This window comes from Galeopterus variegatus, unplaced genomic scaffold (genome assembly GCF_000696425.1).
Source record: "Galeopterus variegatus unplaced genomic scaffold, G_variegatus-3.0.2 Scaffold7409, whole genome shotgun sequence".
NCBI lineage: Eukaryota > Metazoa > Chordata > Mammalia > Dermoptera > Cynocephalidae > Galeopterus > Galeopterus variegatus.
In genome coordinates, this window is record NW_007733520.1 from 123624 (window position 1) to 131168 (window position 7545).

The 7545-nt window shown below is 51.1% G+C and overlaps 1 pseudogene; it reads left to right on the forward strand.

Moving 5' to 3' along the window:
- Window positions 1-3290: 3290 nt before the first annotated feature.
- Window positions 3291-7489, forward strand: LOC103607424 (annotated as a pseudogene).
- The last annotated feature ends 56 nt before the right edge of the window (window positions 7490-7545 follow it).

Genomic DNA, 7545 nt, shown 5'->3' on the forward strand with positions numbered 1-7545 from the left:
ACACGGGTGTACAAATACCTCTTCAAGACCCTGCTTTCTGTTCTTTTGGGTGTGTACACAAAAGCGGAGCTGCTGAATCATACGGTGATTCTATGTGTACTTTGTTGAGAAAACACCACACTGTTTTCCACAGTGGCCGCATCACTTTACTCTCCCACCAACGTGCACAAGGGATCCAATCTCTCCACATCCTCACCAGCACTTGCTATGCCTGCTTTTCTTTTTTTTTTTTTTAATAGCAGCCATCCTAGTGGGTATGAGGTAATATCTTACTGTGGTTTTGATTTGCATTTCCCTAACGATTAGTGTCGTTGAGCATCTTTTCATTTGCTTGTTGGGCTAAAAAAATTCTAATCTGAGATACACATACAATAAAATGCTTAAAGTACAGGTAGGTATACAGTTTGATCTTTTCTGTATATGTATACACTCATGTGTCCTCCAACCAGATCAAGATGTAAAACATTTCAAGACCCCTATAGGGTTCCCCTGTGACCCTTTCCAGTTTCAACCCTCTGATTTTCCTCATCATTAATCGGGCTTGAACCTAATATAAATGAAGCCATACAGTATGGGTCAGGCTTTCACTCAAACATCTTTAGACTTTCAGTTTAAGAATTTTTTATTTGGAATATTTGAATATTATTTTAAGTCTCTCTCCCCCCCTCCCCTTTTTATTTGGAAATAATTTCTAATTTACAAAAAGTCACAAAACAGCAGCATCTAAAACATCATATACCCTTTACCCAGATTTACCAATTGTTAACATTTTATTATATTTGCTTTATCATTTGTGCTTGCATTCTCTCCCCCTAACCACACGCACTTTTTTCCTCAATCATTTGAGGGTCATATACACACATCACGGCCCTTTCCCCCTACTTCAGTGTGTATTCCCTAAGAATAGGGACATTCTCTTACATAACCACAATTCAGCTATGGATTGCATGAATTTGCATTGATAGAACACTTATCTAACATATGACCCATGTGTCACTATGGTCAGGTGACCTTATAGCACTTTCCCCCTCTAGTACCAGACCCAGGCTAGGATCAGGTATTGCATTTAGTTATTGTGTCTCTTTGGGCCACTTTAATTTGTCTTCTATGACATTGACATTTTGGAAGAATACCACACTACCACTCCTGACTTTTTAATAGAGTCCCTCATTTTGTGTGTGGCATTTCCTTGTGTTTCCATTGGGATTATGCATCCTCAGCTGAAAGACTTGCACAGGGGAGTGTGTCCTTTTCGGGTATCACATCAGGAGGCACACAAAGTCCATCTTTAATGTTAATTTTGATCACTCGGTCAAGGTGTTACTTGATTTCCCCACTGTATAATTACTGCTGTGTTTTTTCTCCCTTGCAACTAACAAGAAGTCTGTGGGATGCACTTTAAGAGCATGCAAATACCCTGCTTCTCATCAACATTTAGTTTCTGCTGCCCCTAGATTTCGCATCTGCTGATGATTCTTGCCTGACCTGCTCGTTATGATTGCTGTGAAATGATTTTCCAATGCCAACAGTCCTCGCATTCTACTGTGAGCAAGAGCCTTCCCTTCTTGCCCATTTATTTATTACCCACATGGACTCCCATGTCTCCAGTGATTTACAACTCATTGTTGTATTTAATTATTTTGGTGCTCGAATAGAGCCCCTTCAGTCTGGCTCCTGTGTCTTTTGATACTGCCCAGTATTCTGTGATGTACTTCCTGACTTTCCAGTAAGACTCACTTGAACCTTCCCTGCCTCAGCCCTGGAATCAGCCATTTCTCCAAGAAGTCCTGGTTCCTCTCAGTGGGGCGGGGTGTTAGTGCCCAATAGTATCAGTGCTACCAACTAAGCCATGTTTTGCAATCCATCCACAGGCTACATACATCTAATCCACCTGCTTTTGACCGCTGCCTGGCATACCATACCGTGTACCCACCCGACTCTACCTCTTTACTCTGCCCGTGACGCCCGAGGGGGTCCCCGTCTGTACTTAAGGGCTGGTGTGAGAATGTCTTCAGATGTATGCTCAGGAGCAGGAAGCGTTGCTCCGGCAGAGGACGTGCGTATCCTTCATCTAACTGTTCTCTAGAGCTCCTGCCAAGTCTACCTGAAGCTCTAGTTATCCTGCGCCCCCACCTCCAGACCAACAGACTCCAAGCCCTTGCTGAACTTCAGCGAGGTTTTTTCAGTCTCCTTCCCTTCCCACGCCTTGAGCCCTGTGGTGAGGGGTGGGCAGGGCCTGGGGCTCCGTAACCCAGGAAAGGGTGAGGAACTCCCACTGGGCTCTGCTCTCAACCCTCTGGACAGAGCCCACACAACTGAATCCTCTGAAGACAGATCCCCTCCTCTCCTCTAGGCTTGGAAACTGGGATGTAGCTACCCCCTAGCTCTCCTCGGGAAAAGGAGAAGCAGAAGCCACTAGCTCCCTTAGCTCAGGACAGTTCCTCACATGCACGCACGCACACTTGAGTTTATAAAGCACTTCCACATTCAATCCTCCCCACAGCCGTGGGGGACAGCAGCACAGGGTCCCCTCTGCCCACTTTACAGATGAGGAAACTGAGGCTCAGAAAAGACTGCTGCTCAAGTGCACACAGCTATTAAGCAGAGCTGGGGTCTGAGTTTGCGGCCCTCTGGTTCGCAGCGTGCTCCACAATGTCCATGCCGGCTGGGTGAGGTGGACATGGTAGGGGAGAAAGCAATTCAAAGGCTTCAAACCTGACCAGCAGGAGGCTCAGCACCTGTGTGAGTCTCCAGGGGCCTCTCCTCCCCAAGGCTGTCGGCACAAAACTGGCAAAGCAGGAGTTTGCAGGGATTTGGGCCCTCAGGATCTCTGTGCCAGGCCAAGTTCTGTTGTTGATGGTGGTTTTTTTTTTTTTTTTTTTCCTTTTTGTCTCTTTTTTCGTGACCGGCAACGGATCACAACCCTCAGTGTCGTGCCCGTACCAGACCAGGACCGGCAACAGGATCGCAACCCTCGGTGCTGCACTGGCACCTTGCCCAGCCAGTGAGCGGGAACCGGTCTGTATGTGGGATCCGAACCCTCGGCGGGAGGGCCGCTGCACTCCCAAGCGGCGCACTGTAGCAGTGCGCCACCGGGCCGGCCCTTGATGGTGGTTTTTAAGTAACAGGTATTCAGTGCTTGATGACTTAAGTCTTTATTTAATCCTCACAATGGCCATGAGTGTTGTTATTATCTCCAACTTGTAGATGAGGAAGATGACGTGCAGAGAGGTTAAGTAACTTGCCCAAGGACACCCAGCTGCTGGAGCCAGGATATGAAGCCAGGCCAGATGGCCCTGGAGCTGGCTCTCATGCCACCTCCCATGTTGCCCTTCAGCCTCAGGTGCCTTTCCCCATCCTCCCCACCCCTCATTATGAGAGCCCTCCAAGGCGTTCCCTTAGTTAAGGTAGATAGAAAATAGTCTTCCTGCAGGGCTCCCTGGGACCCAACAAGAGTGCCTCCACAGCGCAGGGACCCTGCCTCTGACAGAAGCCAGGGGGCACAGGCCAGGAGGCAGAACAGAATCTCCAGACCCTGTAAGGTCCCCATGGCATGCATCTCCTTGCTTACCTGCCTTGAGAGAAAGGGTTTCCTGGAGAAAACAGCACCACCTTCTTTAGGCAAACACCCCCTGATCTTTCATTTCATGTGATACTTGAGGGAGGGAGGGGGGTAGTGGTTTACATGCACAAGCTTTGGAGTTGAAAAGATAAGACTGGCTTTTCCAGTGACTGACTGCACTGCCTTAGGCAGGACCTCTGAATTGGAGGTTTCTCACCTATAAAAGAGATCATACTGCCCACCCCGTGCAGTGAGACCACAAAAAGCCGAGATGCCTATATGCAGTATGTGAGTACCACACTCCAGCCACATGCATCCAACAAGCAAAGGACAGGCTCCCTGCTCCCTGTCACTAATCCGAGACCTGCATCAGCCGAGCACCACCCCAGACCCCCGGCCACAGGCCCACAGAGCTTGGCCGGCAACATCTCAGCCCGAGTTTGCCACTGAGATCACCTAGGTGTCAGATCACGTGGAAAGGGAGGAGGTGTGGAGCCTCAGACCTCTTCTGACAGTGCTACAGCTCCCCATGCCCCTCACCAAAAGCCTCAGATTTGGCCTCTACTGAGAGCTGGGAGAACCAACCAGAAAGTTCCTCCAGGCACTCGTTTTCATGGGCTATTAGCCAGGGACTGTACAGATCATGGCAGAGAGACCATCGGAGTTCGGAGAGCCCTCGAAGTTGACAAAACTGAGGCACAGTGGGAGGAAGCAACTTTGTCCCCAGTCATCAGCCATTGGGTGGTGGGGCTGATGCTGAGACAGAGAAGACTCATTGGACAGACAGTAGTGATGTGCAGGAGTCCCCAGGCCCTCCCAGGGGGAGCTCGGCCACCCTTAGCCCTTGGGGTGACCCGGCCTCTCAGCTCTCTGAAGGCAGGACTCTGTGTGTAGACAAGGGGCCCAGTCCACAGCCTGAATGCTATGGGACACAGAAAACTCTTACACCAGGATCTGGTTCCCCAGCAAGAAGACTGGCCACAGGGCAGCCAGTGGGGCTGGTCATTACCTGTCTGGCCAGCAGGATCTATGTGACAGGGAAGAGGACAGGAGTGAGCCATGAGGAGGGATGGGAAGGGACCCAGAGTCCAAGGCAAACCTGGGAGGCTCTGGCAGGGAGAAAAGCAGAGACAAGGCTGTTTGCAGAATGCAGGGTTATGAGCAGACATTGCTCCTGCAAGAAGCAGAAAAGCAAGATTAACTCATTCAAGCCTCCCCCTCTCCTCCCGCTTACTCATTTGGATGTAAATGTCACATTACACAGCGGCTCACTCCTCCCTGCCCTTCACTGGGTGGCCGCCTATGGTAGCTCTTGGCTCTCTGCTTTCCAGCTGGGCTCCCATTTTCCCCTACCAATAATGGCTGGGAAGAAAAGGGCTAATTCCACGGAATCTTCACACAAGTAGCAGCTTCGTAATGGCCACCCCTAACAGCACAGCCAGCAGTGCGGGTGGGGGACAGACACCATCCCCTCTGCCCCTGACCTCCCCCTAAGAAAACCCCCTTGGATTTGGCTTTTAAGAGGTAATGTCATGTCATGGGGTTTCAACCTCCATGGGCCACAGAAGGAAATCAAAACCCTGGGAGGTTCAGCACCTTCTCTAAATGGGCCCAGTAAAAGACACCACTTCTGGGAACCCGTGATTCCCCATAATAACCCATTTTGCAGATAAGGAAACTGATCTTGGTGTCCAAGGTCACCAAACAAATAAGCAGAGGAGGCAGGACAGTTTCTGATTCCAGAGCTCATGTGCTTCACCTACAACATGGAGAGCCAGGGCCAAAGCCAGAACCCAGTCCCCTTGAACTGGCCCCTTAATCCCCATAAGTAATCATGACAAGCAGCTTTTACCCAGCAACTCAGTAAGGGCTGGACCCTGTGCTGAGGGCATCATAACCTTGCTTGTCAAGACATTTCTGCTTCAGAGATGGGGGCTCCAAGCTAACTCACCCCATCTCCTCATCTGCCACTGGGGACTACTGGTACTGCCTCAGTTTCTCCAGAGGAGGCTGAACTAGGGATTGCTATGGGCCCTTCCCTCTCCAGACTCTGACTCCCCCATCCCTCAGCCAGGGAAGCCAGTGGCTTATACAGCAGCTGGTGGTCCTGAAGGTGGGAAGAGGGTCTCCCTGTAATGCTGTTGCCATAGCTTTGCTGGGCACAGCCCCAAGATAAGCTGCAGCCCAGCACTGGAGCGAATGCCTGCCACTGCAGGCCTAGTGAGAGCAGTGCTGCCGGGGTCTCAGCCTGGTGCTTCCATGTCCCCTGCCGAGCTGGCCTCCCTAGGGTTTGCAGCACTCTCCAAACCACCCTGCTACAAGATAGTGAGAACCTTCACAGGTACAAAACAGGAATTAGGTGCATTTCTTTCCCCTGATTTAACCACTAAAGCCATCACAGTGGCTTAGAGGAAGGAGCAACGCAGCCATCAGACCCCGTCAAAGCTGGCAGAATCAACAAACCGGAGCAGTCAAGCTAGCAAGTGACAAACTCAAGAGGCCAGTGGGGAGTTCCTGGACAAAGCTCAGAGCATGTCTGCTCACAACATCCTGACGAGAAGGGGAGATGCCTGGAGGGTGGAGAGGAGGATATGAAATGATCTGCATTTTGTGAATGGGGAAACTGAGACTTAGAGAAGTTAAATAAGTTTCCCCGGGCCACACAGTTCATTGGCAGCACAGTGGTAACAGAAGCCAGGTGTCTGGGCTTTGACACACCTGCAGAGGTAAGGAGCCTCAGCTTTTCCTTCAGCACTGTGGGCCATGCCCTCATGATCACTCACCAATGTCCTGCTGCTCCTCGAATTCCTGCTCAAAGGCGACCTCCTCTGTCCCTCCTCTTGGTCCCCCTCCAAGCTCTCGTGACACTTTCTCTATACCATGCAACACGTTATGCAACCTGTGAATAGGTTTGTTCATTCCTACAAATGTGGTACCTCGTACAGTGCCCAGGGGTGCTCAGCAACTGCTGGATGAATGAATGTTACCTCCTGAGCTAGGTCATAAGTTCCTTCAGACTTAAGACCACCCTGGGCTGGGCACATAGTGGACCCACCAGCAACACTGCTTAATCAACTCCATGTCCACAGCTACATTCAAGAGTTGGAAGCCATCCTCCAGCCTGACCTGTTACGTACACATTTGCCAGTCAGGGCCAGGTCTCTGTGGACCAAGGCTGGGATAAGACTCTGGCCCTTCCGCACTAGTAATCCAATTCAGAAAATGAGAAAACAGGGTCGCCGCACTCCCTCCCTGCCTCCCACACCCACCAAACTTGATGTGACCCCTGCCCCTCTCACTGCCCCATGCCCCTACCTCCACCCTGTCCCGCAGCCCTGGAGCACACCACTCCCGGCGCTTGCCTTCCTCATTCCCTCCCCCTTCCTCTGCCAGCGCCACCCCCTCCCCACACACCAAGAGCAACCTGAAGCTGGGCCAAGCTCAGCACCAGCACAGGCACAGGCTCCGGTGGCACCCTGGAGGAGGTCCAGATGCTGTTTGTCAGTGGCCTCTCTGTGGACATTAAACCCAGAGAACTCTACCTGCTATTCTGGACATTCAAGGTGTATGAAGGGTCCCTGATCCAGCTCACCTTGAGACAGCCTGTTGGTTTTGTGATCTTTGACAGCCATGCGGGAGCAGAAGCAGCCAAGACTGCATTGAATGGCATTCCCTTTGATCCCAAGAACCCATAGGCCCTGAAGCTAGAGTTTGCCAAAGTCAACACCGAAATGGTCAAGAGCAAGGTAATGGCTGCACTGAATCCCACCAACACTCGCCCTGCCCTAGCAGCACACGTCATCACATTTGACCTCTATGACCTGATGGGGGCTGCTCTCATCCTTGAGTCCCCAGCGGCCTGGGCCCCTTACCCTCCGTACATCAAAGAGCTGACCCCAGCAACTCACATGCTCCATTCACCTACCTGTTGGGGGCCTGAAGCTCCACACCCCTTCTTGTGAGACCGCTTCTCCTTGACAATC